We start from the raw sequence: 27993 nt of genomic DNA on the forward strand, positions 1-27993 counted from the left end.
AATGATGTTGTCAATGACAGATTGCAAGCATTTGTCTCAAACATGATTCTAATTAAGTCTATTTAAAATTGAGCATTTAAACCGACAGTAGACCTACATAAAAATTAATATAGTTGTTTTACCATATGTTTGAGAAATAAAGATAAGAATAGCACACTCATTAACCTTTATTATACATCTACAGAACCATGAGAAAATCGTGATCTTAAATTTAAGCAAAAGAATCACGATTCTCATTTTAGCCAGAATCGCGCAGCTCTAGTGGATAGCACTGTCACCTCACAGCAAGAAGATCACTGTTTGGAGCCCCAACTGAGTCAGTTGTTATTTCTGTGTGGAGTTTGCATGTTCTTCCCGTGTTCATGTGGGTTTTCTCCTGTTGCTTCGGTTTACCCCACAGTCCAAATATATGCGCTATAGGTTAATTAAATAAGCTAAATTATCCATAGTGTATATGTGGATGTGAATGCAAGAGTGTATGAATGTTTCTTAGAGCTGGGTTGTGGTAGGAAGGGCATCTACTGCTTAAAACACAAGTTGGTGGATAAGTTGGTGGTTCATTCCACTGTGGCAACCCCAGATTAATAAAGGGACTGAGCCGAAAAGAAAATAATTGAATGAATGAGACATGTTTCATTTGCACTATAGCTAAAATATCCGGCTCTCTCTATGTCAGCTATTAAATATTCCTTTAACATTACACTTGTCCTTATTTTAACTTGAATGAATTGTATTGAGAGTGAATTAAAATAAATAACATTGCTAGTATTATTGTAAAGTGATTTTAAAGCATATAAAAACACAATAGTCATTCCTTGGGGTGGGGGTGGGGTATGTATAGATCCCCACCAATGTCAAGAGCAAATCTACACCAATGACTTTTTGACTATTGCACAACATAAGACAAATATTATCATTTTTGCTGTTTTTCTAGCAACTGAAAGTTCCATCGGTAGAACAGTGTAGCCAACTTAGCAATTTACTTGCTAGGTTTAACAACTTTTTATACTACCCTAGTAACTTTTATTTTTCAAAAAGCCCCTAGCAACAAATTTAGCCATTTTTACATTCATTTGGCTACTTTTAGCAATTTTAAAAAGTGACTCAAAACAGCAGCGACTGCAGGCTTAACTCAGTAGAGTAAATTGCAAGCTCAGATTACTTTTCATAACTGTTAATTTAGTGATATTTGTTAACATATATAATTGTTGGTAATTTAGGTAGCAATAAATTCCAATAGTGCTATAACTGTTGTCACTTTAACAAATGTTTTAATTTCACAAGTTAAAAAGAGTAATACACAAGCTGTGATTGGTTAAAAGAATGTAACTGTTCATTATCTATTTAAAAATTAAAAATTCTTGTCAAAAAGTATATGTATTACTTTTACAAACAGTCAACTCTATTTTTATACTAATCTAAATGGACATATTTCAAATAATGGACATATTTCAAATAAAAGAAAACATTAATTATTTTGTTTATTGCATAAAGGTGTATTTTTGAGTTGCGATTACGCAATGACGTCATCACGCAAAGTAATATATTAATAAAAACCTATTTATTGTGCATTCGGATGTAATGTTTTAATATAATATAATACACAGCGCCACAGAGAGTAGAGACATGACGGGTTTACGCTTGTCACATACTATGTGATGACGTCACTGATATGCAAATTAGTGAGTTACATCATCTGGCAACATTTAGCTAATTTGTGTGCAGGCTTTAGCTACCTTTACATTGGAAAAAGTTGGCAACACAGGGGAAAATTATTCTAAAAGCATTTAAAAACCTTAATGATTCCACGATTGTAAGCATAACTAGCTACACTTTTCTAAACTTCAGATATAATCTGATGAAATCAAGAGACATACTGTAGATCTGCACAAACTCTGCAGAGCAACCTAGATTTCCCTGATTTCTCAATGTCCTCGATTTCTCAGTGACTGTACAGAAAGATCAAATGTTTTTTGTTTAAAAACTGTAAAAAATGCTGTGTGTTCCACTCAATTCATTCATGATGTCACAACACAAATCGATTAAGTTAACTTAACAAATTTAAGTGGATTGAACAAAAAACAATGGCAGCACGGTGGCGCAGTGGGTAGTGCTCTCGCCTAAGAGCAAGAAGTTCACTGGTTTGAGCCTCAGCTGGGTCAGTTGGCATTTCTGTGTGGAGTTTGCATGTTCTCTCCATATTCGCGTGGTTTTCCTCCGGGTGCTCCGGTTTTCCCCACAGTTCAAACACATGCAGTATAGGTGAATTGGATAAGCTAAATTGTCAATGGTTTATATGTGTGTGAATGGAAGTGTATGGGTGTTTTCCAGTGATGGGTTGCAGCTGGAAGGGCAGTTGCTGGATAAGTTGGCGGTTCATTCCGCTGTGGCGACCCCAGACTAATAATGGGAATAAGCCGTTCACATAAAAACTGCTGGATTCCACACAGTTCCTTCATGTTGACCCAACACAAATGCATTAAGTTAACTTAATCGTTTTTACAAATTTAGGTGGGAATAATTAGGCTGGTTTGTGTAGCAAGCCAGAGTATTGTTATCCTATTTTTTTTCTGAGACTAAAAATTAAACTCTATCTCCTCCTAGAGCTTTCGAGCTATGACCACCAAACTCACACCAGACCTCCAAACTGGTCTGACTCTGGTTGTTATATCTTTTTGGACTGATCCGACTTTCGTTTTTCCGAAAAACGTCCCAGGGCCGTCGGAAAAATCCCATTGACTTAACATTGCACCAAACTTTGTGACCTCTGCACCAGACTGTCCTACAGACTTCTAGCTGGGCTCAATCAACTCATACTACCTAACTGCCAATAACTGATGAGCTTTTAACTTTCTGGCCACATCGTAGCAACCACTTTTGGGACCCTAGAAACTGTCCCACAGACTTCCACTGCAAAAGACTCTCATTAACTTTAAATTGGGTCAAACTTTGTGAGCTCATAACTCTACATCAGACTGTCGCACAGACCTCTAACTAGGCTCATTTAACTCAGACTACCAAACTACTAATAACTGATGAGCTTTTAACTTTCTAGCCACACCCCTAACAACCAGATACTGCACCCTAGCAACTGTCCCATGCTGCAGTGTGATAGAGACATGGGTGTTGCTTTTAACTGTTCATACTGGCAAGAAGCTTTGATACATCATCAGTCTAAGCTGTCAATCAACTCCATAGCAACAAAACAGACTAACCTAGCAACGATATAACAGCAGCTATATCTCAGTATCAGAATACCGTAGAGAAGCGGGGGTTGGCTTGTTTGACTCATGCTAGCACACCATCTATCTATCTATCTATCTATCTATCTATCTATCTATCTATCTATCTATATATCTATCATCAGGCTTTCACAAGCCAGCCCCAAAGTTTGTTCTTAAACTTAAAGAATCTAGTTAAGATTGTTAAGTTAAGATTGAATATATAATAGTCAACTTGTCCCAATAAAAACATAGCTCATTTTAAATAAGTAGTTTGAACAAGCAGCATAAATCCGCTAATTATGTTTACACACAAGCACATGTCCTTTAACATTTATTTTTGACTATTTAGCCTTTATTTACAAGACAGCAGAGGTGGATGGGAAATGGGGTCAAGACGTGCATTTACTTCCACACCACGGCTCAGACAGACACTCAAGTCAATTTCATCCATCATAAAGCACATCACTTCAGGACAAACGCTCTGTTGTGGCTGCTGATGTTGTGGGATCTGTTGCTGTGACTTAAGGAATGTCATGTCAACTATTCAATAAAACAATGCTAAGCTTGTTAGCACAAAGAAAATATATAAAAACAAATCAGCCTGATCTCACTGTGTCTTAGTGTGACACTGGATTCACACTAAACATAAATACAAATTTCATATAATGTACTTAGATTTTCCATGTTTCTATGTAGAGAATATAATTTGTAAAACATAATTTTTATGTTATTCTTCTATGGGAAACAAGAAAGTTTACAGGTGCATGGTTGAATATCTAAACATTTTTTGTTGCACTGTATGCAACAATGACTGAAACTGCCCGGGCTCATCATAAACACGTTTCAGTAGACAAATCTACTAGATGGTGTCATTTACATTTTGTTTTAAATCTGAGATATGATATTCAGAGTAGGTTTTGTTGTACGTTTCAAATATGTTCATTTTCTTTTTGAATGCATCCACAAGAAGTCTGGGCTTAATAATTTCAAAAGCAAATAAAAAACAGTACACTACGACTACATACAGTGCATTCAGAAAGTATTCATAGTGCTTCACTTTTTTCAAATTTTTTTATGCTACAGCCTTATTCCAAAATGGATTAAATTTATTTATTTCCTCAACATTCTAGACACAATAGCCGCGTTTCCACTATCGCGCCTAAAGCGAGCGAGCCAGGGCGAGCCAAGGCCAGTGGGGTTTCCACTGTCACTTCCGGGGCCTAATCGGGCCAAAGCGGGGCTTTCTTGGGGCCAGCGGCCGGCCTTTTTCGGCCCGCCGAATACCTTGGGCCAAGGAGGGCCAGCTGGGGCTTCGGGGCGGAGTGAAAGGAGAGGCGGGCAGTTTTCTGATCGCACATGAGTACATGCGCCAAACAAATAAAGAAATAAGGGAAAGAAAACATTTAGCCTTATAGTCTGGGGTCTTTTTGCGTATAATAAAGTAGTTTTAATTTATAGTGACGTTCTTTGCTGCGTCCTCCTTTATGTTTAAATAACGCATAATAATCTTTACACCATATTAAAAACACATCAGACAGTAAAGGTTTTCGAGAGTTTTTGTCAAGTTTAAAATGTTTGTTTGTGCACGTTTAGATGCCTGTATGTGTGTGAGACCGGGCAAAAGCGCTCCTTCACAGCTCTAGCCGCGAGCGGCTTTTTTCTTTATTTATTTTGGAGATAATACACATATAAATACAACAGAAAGACATAAACTTAACAAATTACGTGCCCACTTTCGTAGACTTTAAACAATATATTGTCATATCTTGATAAAATAGCCTAAGGTATATTGAAATATAATTTAAAGAATTACAAATACCGGATATATATAAAATCACATTAAATAAATTAACCAATATAAAATAAACAAAAGCTAACTATAACAATGTAGGTAGCCTATATACAATACATAAATCAAACCGTTTTAAAGCCACATATAGCCTAACTTTCATTTTGCAAAGACCTGTCTGAAAAAAAAAAAAAGATTTTCGATATTTTTTAAAAACAATAAACACCGGAGAAGGTTTGAAATATTTATATAAAGTAAATATTTATATAAGTAAATATTTATAAAGTATTTGGATACGATGATATTAATCAAATCGCGCAAACAGAGCATTATTTGGGTGAGTGAAAGCAGAATCTCCTATACCTTTTTTTTCTGTCACTCAGTCCTGCGCAGCACTCGCTGCTTTAAACGCATCGGGGGAAAGTCCAAACACAAAATGTGTTCTATATCCTCAAACAACTGTTTATGTTTTTATTTGACGTGGTTAAATTTATAAATGAAACTTTAAATGAGGAGTTTTAGTGAATAGCTGCCGAGCGCAACAAATATGGCTATATTTTATTAGGCTTCTCGCTCTTGTGCTGAAAACTTAACACGACTTCTATCAACACGAGGATGTTAAAATATACATGCCATATCGAGTTATAAAGGAGAATTTCTGTGGCTTTATATTATGGATGTGTGCGCTCTCTGTGTTGGGTCCCTGCGTTAGTGGCGAGAGCACTCCATGCACAATGTAGTCGGTCGGCGAGTAAACAAATGTAATGAATGGAAATACACAGGTCTGTGCGTACAGACATATAATGTACTGCTGTACAGTAACGTGTCGTTTGTTTGTTTCGGTTGTCTTCATTTTAATGGTTTCGTTTCGTGATGATTCTATGGTGTGCTTTATCTGCCTCATTCCCGCTGAAGTGGGCGGGTTGTGTGACGTTTGATTCGGGGACGTTCTGTGGGCGGTATTTGCGTGACGCGCTGTGAGCTTTAGCCCGACAGTGGAAACGCGACATGATTTCAGCCTCATTTCTCAACCTCCCGGGCTATTGGCCCGCCCCGGCCCGATTAAAGCCCTGGCTCGCACTGGCCCGATAGTGGAAATGCGGCTAATAACCCATAATGACAATTTGAAAAAAGTTCACTTGTGGTAAATTCAGTTGATTAGACATGATTTGAAAAGACACACACCTGGGGCCTCATGTATCAACGCTGCATACGCACAAAAACTTTGCGTACGCCAGGTTTCACGCTCAGAATCGCTCACGTTTGGATTTACTAACAATGAACTGAACGTGGGAATGTGCGCAGCTTCACGGCAGCTTTCTGGCAGGCGTACGCACATTTTTTGTGCGTTTCTGTTTTATTTCCATTGGCGACTCCTAGAGGCAGTTGTGTTAAATTCCTCTCTACAAAGTGTCTGAGCCTTGCAATGGCAGCTGTATGAGACGGGTTTATCTAGCAGGTATAAGGTTCCCATACCATACATTTGACCAGCTAAACATTAAAGTACAATTTGCAGCGGTCGCCTGTTTTCCCAATGTAATCTGAGCTATCTTGTGCACGCACATTGCTATAAAGGCACTATCTGAAGATGAATTTGCATGCGTGAATCAGAAAATTTTCCATTCAATAAATGTGCAAATAAAATATGATGCACAAACTTATTGATGATTCCTACTTGTCTTTGTCGTGATAAATAGATGGCAAAATCTGATATGTAGCGGGGGGAAAAAGAAGAAAGAGTTCATCAGACGCTGGATTCGAGCCGAGTTCATGCTTGAACGTGTCAAAACATGATCACATGCGTCATACGAGCGCGCCACTGAGACTGTTAATAGTGCTGCAACATTTCACAGGTATAAACCACACTATTTCTTTTTTTTAATGCACTCAGTGCGATGTTCTGACCCAACTGGGTTAACCGCATCAGCTAAACTCTCCCACTCTATTTTTTTCTTTTGTTGTTAATTCCGGAGAACAAACTTGCAAATAACACCGCTTTTCTCCGGTCTACCCCCGAAAGCAGCACCTCCAATTCACATTCTGTTCAAAGTTTCTCTTTTTGCTTGATTTTGCCATTGCTTTTTCGTTTGGTTTTACCATTAGCATAGTCATTAGCATATTCATACGGGGGAGGAGGCAGGGAGGGGTTTTGTGCTCTAAATGTTGCGCTCAGTTTCACGTTCATTCGGATGTACAAAAGAATATGCGTGAGATTCGGCGTACACAGTGTTTCATACATCTGAATTTTTTTCTGCGTACGCACATTTACAGCTTTGTGCATACGCAATGTTTTAGTAAGATTTCCACGCAAGTCTTCGTACATGAGGCCACTGGTATTTAAGGTCCCAGGATTGATAGGGCATGTCAAAGCACAAACCAAGCATGAGGACAAAGGAATTGTCTCTGACAAAGGACAACCACCTGTGCAGCAATCCACCAATCAGGCCTGTATGGTAAAGTGGCCAGACAGAAGCCAATCCCTGCCTGGAATTTGCCAAAAGGCATCTGAAGGACCCTTAGACCATAAGAAACAAAATGGTCTGATAAGACTAAAATTGAACTCTTTAGAGTGAATGCTAGGCGTTACTTTTGGAGTAAACTAGGCACCGTTCATCACCAGACTAATACCATTCCTACAGTGAAGTATGGTGGTAGCAGCATCATGCTCTAGGGATATTCTTTGAGGCAGGGACTGAAAGACTAGTCATGATAGAGGGAAAGATGAATGCAGCAATGTACAGAGACATCCCGAATCAAACCTGCTTCAGAGTGCTCTTGACCTCAGACTGGGGTGACGGTTTATCTTCCAGCAGGACAAGGACCCAAAGCACCAGCCAAAATATCAATAGAATGGCTTCACAACAACTCGGTGAACGTCCTTGAGTGCCCAGCCAGAGCCCAGACCTAAATCCTATTGAACGTCTCTGGAGAGATCTGAAAATGGCTGTACACTGTCGCTTCCCATCCAACCTGATAAAGCTTGAGAGGTACTGCAAAGAGCAATGCGCAAAAATTCCCAAAGACCGGTGTGCCAAGCTTGTGGCATTATATTCAAAACTTGAGGCTGTAATTGCTGCCAAAAGTGCATCAACAAGTATTGAGCAAAGGGTGTGAAAACGTATGTATGTGATATGTTATGTGATTTTTCAGGTTTTTTATTTTCAATAAATTTGCAACAAATTCAAAAAATCTTTTTTTTTTATTTAATTTTATGATTTCATTTTAATCTATTTTGGAATAAAGCAGTAACATAAAAAATGTGGAAAAAGTGAAGCGCTCTGAATGCGCTCCGGATGCACTGTAAATCATAAACAGCATTAAGTTGTTTTGTGGTGTTTATTTGGTGTTGTGCAAAGAATTGCATGAAAAATTTGACTAGATATTTTTTAAGACACTTCTATACAGCTTAAAGTGACATATAAAGGCTTAACTAGGTTAATTAGGTTAACTAGGCAGATTAGGGTAAATAGGAAAGTCATTGTATAATGATGGTTTGTTCGGCAGACAATCGAACAGACAATTAGCTCAAAGGGGCAAACAATTTTGACCTTAAAATGTTTTTTTTATTATTATTATTTAAATCTGCTTTTATTGTAGCCAAAATAAACATTAATAAACGCTGTTACATTGGGGTACTTTTGGTCACATACTGGTTTTCGGTGGTTCCTAGTAAGTGCAAAAGAAGCGCTTCTGCAAACTGATTATTTTATTTTTTAGCTTATATAAATGTCGTACTGTTCATGTATTCGCATATAAAAATAGTTCCCGTCAAAGGTATAGTCCTGAACAATGTTAATGGCTCTGCAGTGTATGAAGATCCATTTATTCATGGAATTAGTTCCCTTTGCAGATGTTTTTGGTTAATAGGCTTGCGGTGCTGCTCTCATACAATGTCTATTGATGGGTATGACTGGTTGATGCTGTCTCAACACTAGTATTTTGCCAACATTTGCAAAAAATATATTTGGCCCAAAGATGCTACTTCAGACATGTTGTGCTATAGTGGAAGGACAGCTCATCACTACAAGAAGCTTTTCATAATAATGCAGTACTTTAGTTTAGGTTACAATTCACGATATTAACATACCATTAACAGCACTAGCTTAATAAACTACTATTTAGCTGTTCATGAATAGGGAATAAGAGAGAAAGGCTGTGTATAAGATTGGGAATGTAGAATAAGATAATACTTTGTAACAGGAAATATTTTAATAATATGCATTTAATGAGCCAGTAGTTAATAGCACAAATTGTGACCAAAACTAAAGTGATACCAATCAATTTTGCCATTTAGCACATGCGTCATGTCTTAATGCATAACATATTATATTATCCATCGCACAATGATAAAGCTGCGATTTCAGCAAGAAGATGTGGTCAAACCTTATCAAACAATGCATTTGCAATAAAGAATATTTATTCATTTTCTTTTCGGCTTAGTCCCTTTATTAATCAGAGGTCGCCACAGAGGAATGAACCACCAACTTATCCAGCATGTTTAACACAGTGGATGCCTTTCCAGCTGCAACCTATAACTAGAAAACATCCATACACACTCATTCACACTCATACACTACTGACAATTTAGCTTACCCAAATCACCTATACAACATGTCTATGGACTTGTGGGGGAAACCGGAGCACTCAGAGAAAACCCACGCAAACACAGGGAGAACATGCAAACTCCACACAGAAATGCCAACTGGCCCAGCCAGGGCTCGAACCAGCGACCTTTTTGCTGTGAGGCGATTGTGCTGCCCACTGCGCCACCATGCTGCCCATATATACAGCCCATATATACATTTTGTTTGTTTACACTGCATTTCAGTCACCAACTACTGTTCTTTAAATAAAAAGAAAAAACAAGTCTATCATCTCAAGAGCACTAAGATGAAATATGTCATCTGAGTCACTCTCGTCCTCTGTGATTGAAGCTTTTGCTCTGATCTTTGGCCCCAAACATGAGAGAAACGAGACATAAAAGTGCATGTCACTCAGCGTCAAAGTAAAAGATGAAAACAATATATTTTTATGTGCTAATGATTATAGCAAAAGTATTAAAAATGACAATTATAATTTTACACAGAATGTCAAACATAAAAGCAAGTGTTTTAGTATATAGAGAGACAATAATATTTTTATATCTAGCCTCTACACAGCTTAAGAGTCTTTAAATAATGTCTTAAAAACATAAGAGCTATTCGGCCAGAGTAGCTAAAATTGTGATTTATAGACTGAGTTATAAGTGATTCCACACAGGAACCATTTTGAGTTCCTTAAACTCCATTTCTATGAACAGAACCATTTGTTTCTTAGAGTGGTGAACATTTTAACATTAATCTAAAAATATCTTCCTACTGTACTGTACTCAGTGTAACGGGGAGACTGACACGGAGGGATCCATTTTGCAGTATTTATTAAGTCACACTTAAACATCAACAACTCGCACGGCTGTGCGGACATACAACATACACATCAAGGGAGACTTAGCAGATAGCAGACACAGTGTGATTACCAGGCTTGGGTCAGAGGCAGGCAGCGTGATTCAGAGTCCGTGTAACAGGCTTTGTTCAGGGGCAGGCAGCGAGAATCAGAGTCCGAGGAAACAGGCTTTGGTCGAGGGCAGGCAGAAGACAGGGCAGAGTCGTGAAACGGGCTGAAGTGGTAAACGGGAGATCAGGCAGGATAGACCGCTCAGAAATGCTGGCCAGGGCTAAACAAGACTTCGCACTGAAGTGTGTGTGTGAGCTGCTTATATGTGGTACGTGGGTCATTAGTGGAATGGAGAACAGGTGTGCTGGGATCAGGGTGAATGGATGACGTAATGGTTAGAAGTCCGGAGATGGTGACCTCTGCTGGCCAGCGAGGGGAATGACTGGGACCGAGTCGGTGACACTCAGGTCACAGACTGTCACTAGTCAAAATCAATAATTTTTCTGGATTTTAACATTCTTTGAAACATTTGTGACAATGTAAGTACAGCAGCAAAATGATTTGCTGGTATTTTGTGGATATTTTACTGAAAAAATTTTAGAAACACTTTCTGCCCACTTTATTAGGTACACCTTACTAGTACTGGGTTGGACCCCTTTTCGCCTTTAGAACTGCCTTATTATTCATGGCATAGATTCAACAAGGTTAAATCCTCAGAGATAAAATCCTAAAATAAAATCCTCAAAGATTTTAGTCCGCATTGATATGATGGCATCACACAGTTGCTGCAGATTTGTCGGCTGTATATCCATAATTCAAATTTTCCGTTCCACCACATCCCGAAGATGCTCTATTAGATTTAGATCTGGTGACTGTGGAGGGCATTTGAGTACAGTAAACTCATTGTCATGTTTAAGAAACCAGTCTGAGATGATCTACGAGCTGATCTATGCTATTTATAGCCATTAGAAGATGGTACACTTTGGTCATAAAGTGATAGACATGGTGAGCAACAATACTTAGGTGGGCTGTGGCATTGACACAATGCTTAATTGATACTAAGGGGCCCAAAGTGTGCCAAGAAAATATCTCCCACACCATTACAACACCACCACCAGCCTGAACCATTGATATAAGGCCGAATGGATCCATGCTTTCATGTTGCTGATTTTCAATTCTGACCCTACCATATGAATGTTGCAGCCAAAATCGAGACTCATCAGACCAAGCAATGTATTTCCAATCTTCTATCGTGCAATTTTGTTGAGATTGTGTGAACTGTAGCATCAGTTTCCTGTTCTTAGCTGACAGGAGTGGCAACCGGTGTGATCTTCTGCTGCTGTAACCCATCCCGCCTCAAGGCTGGACGTGTTGTGCGTTGATGTTCTTCTGCATACCTTATTTGTAACAAGTGGTTATTTGAGTTATTGTTGCATTTTTGCAGTTTGGCAGGTGTACCTAATAAAGTGGCCAGTTAGGGTTTATTATGCCTTTAGTTTGAATGTAAAAAAGTTCAATGTTCCCCATGAGCTGATCCAATGTATTTATACCAGACGATGAATTGTAGTGTCTCAATAGCCAGGAAAAAAAAACATGAAAAAACAAGCCAGCACTCCTGGGATTCCACCCATGCGAACAAGGTAATGAAGTTGTCACATTAAGATCGAAAGTCTTTGCAGCTCACATTTGAGCAAAAGCCCCGCAGCGAAGCCCAGTGCTACAGTATATGAGCTACTTTATAAATGTATAAGTGTGAAAAATACTTGTTTTTGTTGTTGTTATGAAGGTATAAATGTGAAAAAATCTTTGTTTTTCACCCTTAGGGTTTATAATGTTGCAATAACAAGACATGTCCGTCCAGAAAAACTGGCAAAAAGCAATTCAGTCTCAAGCTGAAGAAGACAATTTCTGATCAAATAAATAAATAAGTATCCTTGCAGAAGCAACGGGACTCTAATTTCTAAGTGCTCTGTTGAGATCACTGTTATTAGCATTATGGGTTCATTTATCTAATAACAAGCAGTTTCTACACAAAATGCCATGTAACAGTTTAAAGCTTATTGTTATTTATTTAGGATTTTTTTTATTAAGTCTGTAATTTTATCAAATATGCAGAAAAATATTCTGAAATGGCTTCACAATCACTAAAAAAAAGTATTCCAAGACTTTGAATGGTGTGTGTATATATAAAGACACTACCTGACAAAAGTCTTGATGCCTATCCATGTTATAGGAAAAATATATAATAACTTGAGTTCTAGTTGATCATTTGGTATCAGAAGTGGCTTATATGAAAAGTAAAGTCCTCTAGTTTACAATTATTCCAAAATATGATCAAGCCTTGATTTTTAATTATTTAATTAGGACAGTAAGCTCTGACTTTGCTTAGACAAAAGTCTTGTCACTTACCAGAAATAATGTCCAGTAAAGAATATAAGGTCATGGTGCAGTTGAAAAATAATTAATTTGTGTATGACTCCCATGAGCTTGGAGGACTGCATCCATATATCTCAGCAATTACTCAAATAACTTATTAATAAAATCATCTGGAATGGCAAAGAAAGTGTTCTTGCAGGACTCCCAGAGTTCATCAAGATTCTTTTGATTCATCTTCAGTTCCTCCTCCTTCATCTTACCCTAGACATGCTCAATAATGTTCATGGCTGGTGACTGGGCTGACCAATCCTGGAGCACCTTGACATTGTTTGTTTTCAGGAACTTTGATGAGGAGGCTTAAGTATGAGAAGGAGCTCTATCCTGCTAAAGAATTAGCCTCTCCTGTGGTTTGTAATGCACTGGGCAGCACAAATGTCTTGATACAGAATATTTCCTTTATAACTCGATATGGCATGTATTTTATAACATCCTCGTTTTGATAGACGTCGTGTTAAGTGTTTCAGCACAAGAGCGAGTAGCCTAATAAAATATAGCCATATTTGTTGCGCTCGGCAGCTATTCACTAAAGCTCTTCATTTAAAGTTTTATTTATAAATTTAAACACGTCATATAAAAACATAAACAGTTGTTTGAGTATATAGAACACATTTTGTGTTTGGACTTTCCCCCAATGCGTTTAAAGCAGCGAGCGCTGTGCAGAACTGAGTGACAGAAAAAAAGGTATAGGCTAGATTCTGCTTTCACTCACCCAAAATAATGCTCTGTTTGCTCGATTTGATTAATATCATCACATCCAAATACTTTATAAATATTATTTCAAACCTTCTCCAAGGTTAATTGTTTTTAGAAAATATCGAAAATCTTTTTTTTCAGACAGGTCTTTGTAAAATGAAAGTTAGGCTATATGTGGCTTTAAAACGGTTTGATTTATGTATTGTATATAGGCTACCTACATATAGCTAGCTTTTGTTTATTTTATATTGGTTAATTTATTTAATGTGATTTTATATATATCCGATATTTGTAATTCTTTAAATTATATTTCAATATAGCTTAGGCTATTTTATCAAGATATGACACTATATTGTTTAAAGTCTACGAAAGTGGGCACGTAATTTGTTAAGTTTTATGTCTTTCTGTTGTATTTATATTGTGTATTATCTCCAAAATAAATAAAGATAAAAGCCGCTCGCGGAATAACAGAGCTGTGAAGGAGCGCTCTCGCCCGGTCTCACACACACATACAGTCATCTAAACGCGCACAAACAAAAATTTTAAACTTGACAAAAACTCTCGAAAACCTTTACTGTCTGCTGTGTCTTTAATATGGTCTAAAGACTATTATGCGTTATTGAAACATAAAGGAGGACACAGCAAAGAACGTCACTATAAATTAAAACTACTTTATTATTTTATGCAGCAGCCTTACATTTAAAAGGGTAACATAAGGGTGCTCATACGCAAAAAGACCCCAGACTATAAGGCTAGATGTTTTCTTTCCCTTATTTCTTTATTTGTTTGGCGCATGTACTCGTGTGCAATCAGAAAACTGCCCGCCTCTCCTTCACTCCGCCCCGAAGCCCCAGCTGGCCCTCCTTGGCCCAAGGTATTCGGCAGGCCGAAAAAGGCCGGCCACTGGCCCCAAGAAAGCCCCGCTTTGACCCGATTAGGCCCCGGAAGTGACAGTGGAAACGCCACTGGCCTTGGCTCACCCTGGCTCGCTCGCTTTAGGCGCGATAGTAGAAACGCGGCTAATGGTATTGACTGCCTTTTGAAGCCAGCCTCTAGTGGCCAGTTGATGAACTGCATAATCAGTCACTAAAACATTGTTGTCACTTGATTTTTAGCTGAAATCTGCTAGCAAAACCTTTTCTTCCCCATATTTTAAATAAATAAATAAGTTCTGACTGATCTTTTCCACAACATGTTTGAAGACTCCAGAGATTCGGTAAGATCAATCATTAAGAGAAAGCTCAAAATGTCTGAAGAAAGAATAAACAAGCTCTACCATCTGCTGCCTGCTTGACATTTCACTGCTCTCGTCTCGTCCTGCTAACAGTCCTCTCTTCTATGGCCCAATCTTGTCTTCCCAAGTGAACGTGACATGCAGCCTATTGAAAACCGGCAGGGCACTTGGCAAAAATGCTAGAAATGGAGGAACTCACCAGTCTGTGGCCAAAGGAAAGACAAGCAGAGGCCTGTTCTAACCCTCAATCCAATCCAACAAGAAAGATTCAAAACAGTGGTTTGCCGGAAGAGAAGAATCTTTTTTATTTACATCTCATATTACTTTTCTCTTTCGGTTTGACACAAAACCGAGTTGTCAGACTGAATGTGCTACAGTATATATCCATCAAATGAAAACGAAAGGAAAACTACACACTCCAACTGAGCAAAAGCACCATTATTTTAATTAAATGCAATTTATTCACTACATTCAGAGTTTTTACTATTGCTGATTGTTTGTCGTGAGGTGATTTTTCAGAAAAACATAAAGGGAATCTTTACAAGGTTTGTCAAAATAAAATAAAAAATCTCAAATGGGAATTAGGTGTGTTTCTATCAAGATATTACAGTGGCTCACTGTAGCAATGGAAACCTAGCAACCAACAGTAAACAAGACAAGCATAACAAGTCAAGTAGATGTAATCAGGGCTTGACATTAACACCTATCAACCTGCCAAATGTGTGTAAATTTCAGCTGTGGCGGGTGAAAGACTTTGCCTGGTTGAAAATCATTTTTAAATTGCCAGAGCTGTCTCGTCACTAAAGATTAGAATTTTAGGTCATGACCTTTTGTCAATATGCGTGCAAATGTGATCTTAGAATCGAGAAGCAGCACGATTGATAATTGTTCGCGCTAGCAAGAGAAAGCAGATAAATAACGAATGAGATGATTATCAGGCGCACAGTGAAACAGAGGCGACCCTCCCTCACTGCTTTACTGTGTTGCACGCATAGATTATATGATGCGCTTGAGTGTTTTAAAGCTCCAGTGTCCCGTTTCCTTGTCCAAAGCAACCGTGCCTAAAATTGCAATTGGTTCTCTGAAATAAACTGGAAAAAGGCTGTGCTCATGCACCCACAGCCCTGCTGCTTTCAAGAGCTCCAGACTTTTATAAGCAGCATGGGTTGCCACTTTCACTTTAACCATACTTTGAAAATATCAAAGAATGTGATCATCTTTTCATTATTGTGCACAGAATGTTTTTCCAATGTTTTCCATGCTTACAGCTATTTTTATTAATATTGTTTAAATATCGTCCTTTACAATAACATTGCTTTAATAAGAGATTAACTTTCAATTTATATTATACAAATTTACATATGAATGACCATTTATGACCTTCAGCCAGGACAGATTACTGTGTATAGTTTTAGATTTTTTTCATTTTGAAATGTCAATTGTTTGTCATTACACATTATGTAAAATGTGGGTTACAGGTTTGTTTAAGGGTGGGTTAAGGCATAATGGATGGTCAACAGTGTAATTATAAATTTAATTACAAAAGTTAATTACAATTGTAATTACATTCATGTGTTTAATCAAGCATAAGAACATGTAAAAACATGTATTTGAACAATATGTACACTATATTGAATTATTAATTTCAGTGTAAATAGTAGTTGAGGACACTTAATATAAAGTGGGACCAAAATTTGTGGCAAGGAAATAATTGGTTGGATGTGGCTAGAGAGAAAATTGGAAAATTCTTAGTGTTGTGCCCTAAAAGTCATGTGAAATAAAACTAATTGCAATGTGACACTATGAAAGCCCAGCACATTTGCTTATCTTCACTGAGCAAGGTCATAACAAACAAAAAAATTAAATGATTGAAGAGGCATGTGGACATAATACACAAAATTTAAACCAAGTAATATTAGGATGCCAAAGTCACATGTTTGAAAATAAAATATATTTTCCCAACAACAAAAGTGTGGCTAGTGAAAATGCCAAGTAGCTATTAACTTGCCACAAAAAAACTACTAGCCACAGTGGCTGGTGATCAAAAAAGTTAATGTCAAGCCCTAGTTGTAATGTTTGCTATTCAGAATTTATTCAGCAAATGCGTTTCTATCTCCCATTAACTAAATTTTCCTCATGCGAGCTTAAAAACTTTTCTTTATTTGCAAATTAAGGGATTTTCATCCAAAAATAACTTGTTTTTTATTGTATAGAAAAGAGCAGCAGGAACATTTTGGTAAATACTTCATTCTGCATTTTACATAAAAACTAATAAGTTACATGAGTTTGGAATAATATGATTGTGAATCAATGATAACATAAAAAATTCACTACTATAACTCTATAAAACCTAATAGTATGCTTCATTCATTCATTCAATCGTTTCATTTTCCGTTTAATCCCTTTATCAAACTAGGGTCGCCACAACAGAATGAACTGCCAACTTTTCCAGCATATGTTTTTACGCAGCGGATGCCTTTTCAGCCAAAACCCATCATTGTTTTAAGTGTGTTACAAATACATTATTACACATTAACTACTTTCTTAAATTGCATTCAAGCCAAAACCTTAATATTCATTAATTTTCCTTCAGCTTAGTCCCTTATTTGTCAGGAGTCACCACAGCGGAATGAACTGCCAACTATTCCAGCATATGTTTTACATGACAGATGCTCTTCCAGCTGCAACCCAGTACTGTCAAACACCCATACACATTCATTTTCACACACACACACACACACACACACACACACACACACACACACACACACACACACACACACACACACACACACACACACACACACACACACTACAGCCAATTTTAGCTCACCCAATTCACCTATAGTGCTTGTCTTTGGACTGTAGGGGAAACCGGAGCACCTGGAGGAAACCCAGGTCAACAAAGGGAGAGCATGCAAACTCCAAAAAACAAAATGCTTCATTTGAAGCTGCATTTGAATTAGTCACATTTAGCTAAACACTATTTAGAGAGCCTTCTGTTTTGTCTTCGTGTTTTACCTCAGCCACCCTTAAATAAGCAATTAACCCAAAATCGTATTAACCAATCTCTGTTCACGTCTGCTGAAAACAGCAGCTGTAGAAAATAACCTCAAATCTGGGATTATTTTATTCTGAAACCGGTTTACCAGCTGTTGAGTATCGTCAAACTTCATTACCTTCTTTAAGTAGCAGACACACCTGAACACACTTCTTTCCAATTAAACTATTAAATCATTTATTTAAGCATTTATCTTTAACCTTATTTACCTGTTCACTTCTACATAATGTCAGTGTGAATAAAATTTGAAGACTTAAATTGAATATATGAATCTAAAAAAATATGATGTACCTTCAGAAAACTTAACTATAAAATTAAGCTGTTTAAAACGAATCCCATAATCCTGTGCACTCATTATTGAGTTAAATAATACCTATGTCATCTGAAATTTTCAACCCTGGCTTATTCTGAAAATGTACCCCTATATTTTTCTGGAGAGTGTCAAATATGTGTCAGGAGCTAAGTTTTTTTTGTTTTTGTTTTTTTTTTTTTGCATTTTTTGTTTTCGCAAATCTATCATAGATGTCAAATATCTCCCTGGATTGTCATTCGGGCCTGCCCTGCATTGGTTTTAAAGAAAAAATGCAGAATTATTACATGTGGCAAATGTAATTTACGCACATAGAAATCCACATATTTTCATAGATTTTTAGCCCATCATTGAGTCTATTTATTTACTTGTGTCAATGTGTCTACATTTATATTTATTATATTTTATTATATTTAGTATTTAAATTCATTTCAGTAATATTATTGACTAATACAAAAATGTCTAATAGTAGATTTATTACATGAGAGACTTGCTTTGTTTACCTAATAAGTGGATCTAATTGGATGTGTATTGTAAACATTAAATAAAAGTAAAAAAAAAATTATAAAGTATATTTAAAGTTTTTAGTTACGATACACCAAAAATCCTTCTGCATAAATCCACAGATTTTTTTATTAAATTCTGTGAAGTAATAGCAAAAATGTCTGCAGATTCTGTCTGGTCCTACTGATAACATGCTCAAGGGACTCACTTTAGCCATGGTATTGAGGGTGGAAGAGAGTGCTGGTTATTTATTCCAACAGCCCCTGCCTATGCCAGGACTCAAACCTGTGACTTTTGGATCACAAGGCTACATCTTTAGCAATTATGCCCTGGCTTCCCCATACATTAAAGCTGTAGGAGGAACTAACTTCTTGTTAGAAATAACAAAAAGTGAAAAATGGTTGGTCAAAAATGTATTTTTACTGTACACACAAAATAACCACCAGCCACAGCCATAAAATGCCACCTTCATCTTTTTATCTTAACTGTCAGGAATGAAGTGCACAGGATTGTGGGATATCAAAGGCACCGAAGGATAAATCCATACTGCCTTAAAAAAATCAATCAGGTGATGGTATCTCAGAAGTCAGGATTTGAAGTTAGATTAGATTTCAGATGCCTTAATGCATTCCTACCTTCCATTGGAGGCAGTATCTTCAGTTTTCGAACACAGCCTTGGGCTATGCAAAAATACTATAGTAATTTATTGTAAATATTGCAGAGTTTTTAAACAATACTGAAGAATCAAACTAAGGATCTGAGAATCCTTGTAGCAAACTTATGTGTGTGTGTTGTTTCAAGAAAACAACTATTCATTTGACTTGTGTTTTCAATTAATTTGTTTTTATTAATGTATTCTTCATTTAATTATTTTATTTAATCGTGATTATTATCATTATTTAATCATTATTTAATCATTATTATTTAATTTAATCATTATTTAATCATTATTTAATCAATGATCATTAGTCATTTATATAATTATCATTATATCATTTCATTGATCATTAGTTAATGATTTGATTATTATTAATGATTCTTTGTCATTTTGTTATGTATTTTATATTTTATTATTACTATTTTAATATAATTATTGCTTCATTATTATTTGCATTTTTCCATATTGTTAAAATCTTATTACTGTGTGGATTGAAACGATACACCCTTGAAATACCCTTGCACCATAAGAAGACTGTAGTCCAGGGTCACACATAGTATATAACATAGCCTTTAAGCAATAAAAAAAAAATATTTAAAAATTTACTATGAAATATGATATAAATTAAAGAAATAACTAAATGTTAAAGTCATGTGTTGCATCCCAAAATACCAATGTTCACTGGTAGTTTAAGAGTCATATTTCTTTTCCGCTTGATCTGACACAATCGACGCAGTGCCACTGACCCTTCATGGTAATTATCTGCTGAGTCATTAAGAAGTGCTGGGCTGGGGGCAAATGTCACGATCTATTGCCCGATTTGTCATAAGCCTTTTGTAAATCTAAATATAAATTCAGAGAGCAGCCGCACGATCATCTGCTTCATTACGGTGGAGATTCACAGTCTTACAGCACATTCGAGTGGAGCAGAGCTGGTCATCACCCACTCCTGTTAGCTGCCACCCACCCACCTACACACACATGCTGGGCTTTCATGTTGTACGGGAACTTCCCATAGACAAAGATTTTTTATACTATGCAGAACATGTTCCTCTTCCCAACCCTACGCCTAAACACAACCCTCACGAAAGACATTCTGCTGTTTTACATTTACATGTAAATCATCCATTCTATATGATTGGAGAGCCATTTTTCCACATGAGAACCACAAGAAAATTGTTCCCACAAGGTCAAAATCCCCCCACACACATTTGTTTTGATGGTTTATGTGGTCTCTACATTGGCGTAATTTATTTTATACAGTAAAATACTTATTATATCATTATATCCTACCCCTACTCCTAATCTTAACCCTCCCGGATAACCAACATATACTCATTAGGAATATGTGCCCAGGGCTACAATTTTGAAAGCTGAAAAACATCTGCCCAGGGGTATGTATTTGGCTGCATTTTGTGTGTAAAAGGAATGCTACAGGGTAGTAGAGATGACTGATTACCTCTATATGGACAGATTTTCTAGGTATGATCGGTAGCTTGCCATATACAGTATCAGGCTCCATTTACACTGATGTGTTTTTGTTTTAAAACAGCAGTATGAAATGAATACACATCAACATTGACATTTCAACTAGCGTTTTTGAACAGCTCTTCATCTACACTACATCTCTGGAAGTGATCGCACACACATTCTGGCATGTGCTGCAGCGTATGCGCACGTCTAAGCTCCAGACAGTAAGTGGGTGCCTTGAGCACTCCTACCCAGGTGAGAGCAGCGCACGTTGGATAGTTCATCAAGGATCGACCGCTGGATCTCATATTTCCTTACTTTGTTCTTTTTGAATCTATCACTTGCTCTCAGGTAATATGTTTTGGCTGAGCGGAAAAATTAAAGAGCCCCATTATATGTTAAAAAGAGTCATATTTTGGTTTTATGGCTCCAACTACAAGCTGATGTGCATGCAAGGTCAAAAAACGCTTTTTATTGTCTTGTAATATGCATTTGTTTTTACCTAATTAACTCCCGACTCCCATATGATTCGTCTAGCGATTCATCTGTTCCCAAACCCCTCCTTAGGGTGAAGCTAATCTGCGCTGATTGGACCAATTACAGCCTGCTGTGATTGGTTGACAGCGTTCTGCACGAAAAAAAGAGAAAAATGCCCAGCATATCAACAATATTGAAGTAGTCAGCGTTAGAGCTGCATGATTCTGGCTAAAATGAGAATGGCAATTTTTTTTGCTTAAAATAAAGATCACGATTCTCTCAGAATTCTGTAGATGTAAAATAAAGCTTAATATGAGATTATTGTTTTTTTCTCAAACATATGGTAAAACAACATTAATATCATGTGTAAGTCTACTGATTTCTATAAATAATTCTATTCTACTTATAATAATCCTGATGTTAAATTATGTTTGAGATATAGGCCTATGCTTGCAGTCTGTCATTGAGAACATTATTAGACCATTTGATTCACTGGTAAAGTCAACATTATATAGGCTAGAGTAATTATACTGACACTGTAAACATTTATTTTCATGCACAACTGTGTTTGTTCGCTATGAAAAAAAAAACATATCAAATGCTTGTCACAGTCATAGCTCAAAAATGCGATATAATTATTTAAAATATGTGCAGGATTTCAGTTTCATTTTCGCGGCTAAGTGCTGTTCATACTTTGCGCACTGCTCCTAAACGACCACTCTGTGCCACAAACTGAATATTATTTACAACTTTATTACCTGTTACTCACTTGAGTTCAGCATATGCGGGTTCTGTTCACTAAAGTAGACGAGCGCGCGTCTATCATTAAGTTGGGCGCGCGTTTGCACAGTCAGCAGATCACGTCACGTGTGATTTCCCGGCCGCGAATACATTATTATATGAAGACAAAAATGACATTTTTGGTTGAATTATACCTTATAAATACAGTATGTGACTCTTCTAACATAATTTGGAGGTGTCCATGACACTGAGCAACATGTGTAAAGCAACGAAAAGACTCCTGCAGCCGCCTTTTCTTCTCTCCTGAACTTAAAAATATGAATGACAGAATTACAGAAATGCTGGATTAAGATCGTCTAGGGCACAGGTGTCAAACTCAGTTCCAAAAGGGCCGCAGCTCTGCACAGTTTAGTTCCAACCCTAATTAAACACACCTGATCAATCTAATTGAGTCTTTCAGGCTTGTTTGAAACCTACAGGTAAGTGTGTTGGAGCAGGGTTGGAACTAAACTGTGCAGGGCTTCGGCCCTCCAGGAATTGAGTTTGACACCCCTGGTCTAGGGGGTCGAAGCGAGATCGCAATCTTTTTTCGATTAATTGTGCAGCTCTAGTCAGAGTGCAAAGTGTATGTATGAGCATAGCAGCCAACACTCCTGTTTTTCCTGGGAGTCTACCGTATTTCAGACCCATCTTCGGTCACACACACCATTTTGTTATTTATCCTAGAAAACTCCCGTATTTTCAACCTATTTCAATGTGGCATTAGACATGATATGAGAATAAAAAGAGTAAACCAGATACAGTACAAGCGGTTACAAGTAACAAAACACAATTAAATACATAATTTGCAAGCTAGAGAAAACAAGGAGGCAACCATTTTAATTGCACTTTAATCACACTTGTGAAATGGAGGAATAAACTGATCCATAATCCAATGATCCATGTACTGATAAAGTTCGAGCTCTGACAACGTCCCATACATCAATAGTCTGCAACATCTATTTTTTCCATTCTTCAAAAATAACCTAGCCCTCTTTAAGAGTTGCTCAAGGTGATGCTCAACTTAACATAGATGTGTATGTGTGTGTGTATATATGATGAATTTATGTGTCAGAATTCAATAATTTTGGAGTAAGTGGGTTTTTACATAAAAGCTTTATTATATTGTATATAGTCTTATATAGTATAGTATTATATTATATAGTCTTTCTTTAACAGACAACACTGGAAAAAAATACTACATACTACTATAACATACAGTATAATACTACAACACAAAATGTACTGTTAGTCTGTTATCAACATCCCATTTTGAAAGTCTTGTTAATGAAATTTATTAATTTATAATAAGCCAGTGTGTAAACTATTAAATTAATGTAAATTCAGCTAAAAGTGACAGTTCCAAGAAATTAAGTATGGTTAAAATATAAAATTAAGTTTCTTTAATAACTATTAAAAGTGCTGATGATTGTAATAGTAAGTGTTGTTTTGACATCTTTCAAGTTGAATCTCAGCTTTAATGTGCTTTTTAAATAGATAAATAAAAAACAATGCAGCTGTTTGCCATCGTGACAGCAATAAGATCTATTGGACGGCTGACCGCTTTCACTTCAAAATGGCGGAATTGCGGGGCTGTTGCTGAGCGCTGATGTGTCTGTCCTCTGTAGTTTGTTTTCCATATCAAACTTGTTAAGTCTAAACTTATAAGGAAAAGATGCAAGACTGAAATTTGTGCACTTAATATTGAGATAGGAGAGCGTCTGCAGCCCTGCCTTTATTTTCAGATGTTTCCCTTTTCCCCCATCCACACTGACACGCAGCAGCTGCGTTTTAAAATGACCCCTCAGAGTTTTCAAAATGATTCGTTTTTTGTGGCTCGAAAACTCAAAGGTAGTGTAGACGGAAGACGTAAAAATAGCAAAAGTTGTGCAGTTTCAAACTAAAAACGTATCACTGTGTCTCAGACTTGGGACTTCTAGCGAAGGATGGTTCCAGAAATGAAAAACGAAAGCAAAAAAAGCTTTTCGGAGGCTGCGATGACTTTTCTCTTCTAGTTTGCTTTTGAAAACACTAATGGTTTGGTTTAAGGAAGGGAATGTGTTGGTCTGTTAATATCAAGCTGATGTATTATCAGTGGTGTAAAGTAACTAATTACAAATACTCAAATTACTGTAATTGTAATTTACTGAGTTTTGAGTACTTTGAGTACATTTTTACTGCAGAATTGGTATTTTTACTCCATTTATTTTCTTCAAACTGCAGTCACTGTCTATGGCAGGGTTTCTGTAGGTTAAATTTTAAGACTTTTTAAGACATTTTTAAGACTGTTATGAATAAAACTGTAGCCTTATAAAGGGCTAAAGGCTAAGGAATTTTTCAAAAGGCCCAAATGGGGAAAAAAAGATTTGCCCTATTAAAAAATTATTATAATTTAAAACTTTTATTAATACATAAATAAATTAATAATAAAAATACAAATGTTTTAGATTTTATTTCTTAGTAAAATATTTTAAACATTGTGTAAAACAACTTTCTTTAAAACAGTTTTAGAAATGAACAAATGTTTTTAAAGTTTTAAAAACTATAATAAACTAAATCTATCCACAACAATCTGTCCAGGTGAGTGTCCTCCTCAATGAATACATGAAGCACTTTTAAACAACTGTTACTGTAAGGAAAATAATTAAACCATTATGATAAATAGAATTAAAAATTACCTTTTTACATAAAAAAATGTTAAGTTTTATTAAAATGATTTTATACATAAACAAAGGCAAATTAAGACCGGTTTAAAAAAGATTAAAGACCTACAACACAATATTTCAGTAAATTTAAGACTTTTTAAGTCTTAACAAAGGCCAATCAATTTGCCAATTGCATTTTGTTCAAGGATGAAAATCAGGTTGACGTCAGGCCAACATCAGTGTCCAACATCTAACCTAAAAACAACCAAATATCGACATCTTATGACGTTACAGCTTGATGTTGTGTGGACCTTACCACTATGACGTCTATCAGATGTTGAATTTTGGTTGCCATGAAAGAATATCAGTATTTGACGTCAATATGATGTTTGTTTAAGATGTTGGCAGGATATTGGATTTTGGTCATTTTCTAACAACCTAAAATCAACCAAATATCAACGTCATCTGATGTCATGATTGGAAATCAAAATAATGTTGTCCTTTGATGCTGACTAGACATTAGACATATTGTCACCTTAGAATTATAAGGTTCTGTCTGACATTTTTGTGAAAATTGAGTTATTCACATTTTCTTATTAAATGACAACTTATTTACATTATGTGATGTTTTTTAAGTAATGCTTCAATTAATTATCTGCCGGATAAATCCTTGTAATTGCAAAGCGTAAAATAACTTTTTATAATTGGGGGGTTCTATCTGCATTTGGCCTGTTTGTTTTACCCCAATTTGCAAATTTAAGAGAATTTTGATCATTTACATTTAGAGTACATTTAGGTTCTCTGTCATGTTAATGTATAAAAGAGAACTGTTACACTGTTAATGTTTGCTATCTGGAATACAAAAACTTTGAAGCTTAATATCTGAAAATTATTTAGAACGCAGATAGAACCTTATAATTCCAAGGGGATGATTAGACATAGACATAGAATAAATTTTGGTCACCTGACATCACAACCTAAATCTAACCTTATATTAATGTCTTATGATGTTGTGTGCCTGCTGGGAAATAACTTGAGGAACTACAGAATGTTACATTTACACACACATGCACAAATTACATGTAAACACATCATCTTTTTACAGTGTAATACTCACTACTCACTACTATTGAGTACTTTTTAAAAGTCTTCTTTTTTTAAGCAGATACTTTTACTCTACTTGCACTACATTTTTAGGCAAGTAATAGTACTTTTACTTAGTATGATATTTCAGTACTCTTTCCACCACTGTCTGACAGACATGCAAACGAAGTACGTTGAGATTGGCAGAAATGTACTCAGTAGCCTCTGGTGGATTTAAAAAAAAAAAGACACGTATGAGCAGTAACGGAGCAAGCAGAACTGGCGGAGGAGGAGGGCACCATCTCGGCTGCTCAAAAAAAATATTGATAGTTATTTACTAATATCAACATAAACTGCGTATAAATAAAACGTCTATTGATAATATGTTGTCAATTACATTTAAAAAAAATCATTTTATGACGGACACATAAACAAACATGTGACATAAATTTTTTCGCGCATAGCCGTGCGCGCAGCCTGGTCTACTTATCTTTGCGGCTGCTAGCTGCATATAATTATAATTGATGCAAGTTGCAGCTCTATGCCTGAGAAAAGACAACAGCAGTCTGGAGCCGAGAAAATAAAGAAAGTACAAGATGAATCACATGCATCACTTTCAGGTAACTTCCATGAATCTGGAAAACATATTTTTGGTTGTTTAAGTAAATTAGTGAGGCTAACGTTTAAACTTCACCACAACTGCTATGCATTGTGCTTTAGACGGGACATGCTCTATGACTTTTCACATTTGCCCCTCCTCCCCATGTTCCTGCTAATTACACAAACTCAATTATTTTTATTAACTTGTGCAATACTTTTAAATTCTGTTTGCACACCAGCTACATACACATGCATTGCACAATTATACCACTGTATCTATTATTTATCATTACATAGTTATTATGTTATATAATTATATATTAAATCATTCTTTGCAGACTGCAGTTATCGTTGTTAATAGTTTTGTCTTTTTCTATACATTTTTTATTGCTGCTATTGTTTGTATCCCTGCAAAGACAATAACGTCTCTTTATTTTTTTATTTTGTGCATTACAGTATGAAATAACAAAACTGACTAATATTCTGGGATTTCTGAAAGATCAATAATATAAAATGAGTCAAATTACCGTAAGCCACAGTCCAGAAGCCATTTTTATTGCATGAATTCATTAAGGATTATTTTTTTCTGAATGTTAACCAAGTTTTTTTGTTTAAAAATACACTAAATAATTCTTTAAAAAAATCACAAAAGTCTGATTTATACTGAAAGCAAGGGTCAGCTTTTGTTACCATAGATTACAATGCAAATGAAATCCACATTTTGGTTGTAGTAAAGACATTATGAAGAGTGCTTGACTAGCCCATTGTCTTAATGGTGTGTCCTGAGTTTTTCTTCAAATGACTAATTTCTTCTAGATTTAATGCTGACATTTGTCAGAGAAGAAGATGAGGTGGAATGACCAGCACTGCTCCAGAGACACCAGCAACTGCACAAGTACAGTTACAAGATGCAGCACAAAGGACTTTCAATCTCTACAGGTACAGACATTACCTTAAAGGTACATTTACCTTTTGTAAATGTTTGAAATTGGGAATGCTTCTGCACAAGATGTCAGTGTATATTTTTGATGTAAGCTAGTTTTTTTTAATTATTTGAATGTTTAAGTATAATTTGAGTGTTTATATGCATATTAATGTATATAACTAAATAAATACATGTTTAAATGTTTGTGTCTTTTTGTTCCTCTGTGGGGGCACCACAGTAAAATTTAGCATAGGGCACCCTTTTGGCCCTGACAGGTGCTCTAGGCAAACCCCAATCATGCTGCCCACATGAAAGTGAAGGGGCTGTGGGGTGTTGTGATAGAAGTAGCCACCCCCCATGCCGTACCCCCTTTTGCTGCCCAAAGCAAGATGCCGCCCTAAATGATCGCCCATATTGCCCATGCCTAAATCCGCCACTACGTATGAGAACATGTGCCCCAGTAACATATGTGAGGTAGTAAAAACGTACACAGCACCCTCGAGTACACTTGTGAGAACAAAAACTGAAAAAAAGATGTATATATTTCTCGGTTCTCAAAAATGTAGCCCTGGGCACATATCTCCAATGAGCCTGTGTTGCGGAAAACCTATGGCAAATTTTGAATGTCAAAAGACTTTTAAGCATTTTGGATTAGAACACAGTGCACGTCC

The 27993-nt window shown here is 36.4% G+C and overlaps 1 protein-coding gene and 1 long non-coding RNA gene across 10 annotated transcripts in view; one reads left to right on the top strand and one right to left on the bottom strand.

Annotated features, from left to right (window-relative positions):
• The window catches only part of LOC147832164 (uncharacterized), a 117078-nt gene extending 110959 nt beyond the window's left edge, over positions 1–6119 (top strand). The window contains exon 3 of the long non-coding RNA XR_015945601.1: positions 6010–6119. This is a non-coding gene — a long non-coding RNA (uncharacterized LOC147832164). The remainder of the gene's footprint in view (positions 1–6009) is intronic.
• The window catches only part of dlgap2b (discs, large (Drosophila) homolog-associated protein 2b), a 309310-nt gene that overhangs the window by 242265 nt on the left and 39052 nt on the right, over positions 1–27993 (bottom strand). The window lies entirely within an intron of this gene.

The sequence above is a fragment of the Danio rerio genome, chromosome 20, assembly GCF_052040795.2.
Source record: "Danio rerio strain M-AB ecotype USA chromosome 20, GRCz13ab, whole genome shotgun sequence".
NCBI classification, from domain to species: Eukaryota; Metazoa; Chordata; class Actinopteri; order Cypriniformes; family Danionidae; genus Danio; species Danio rerio.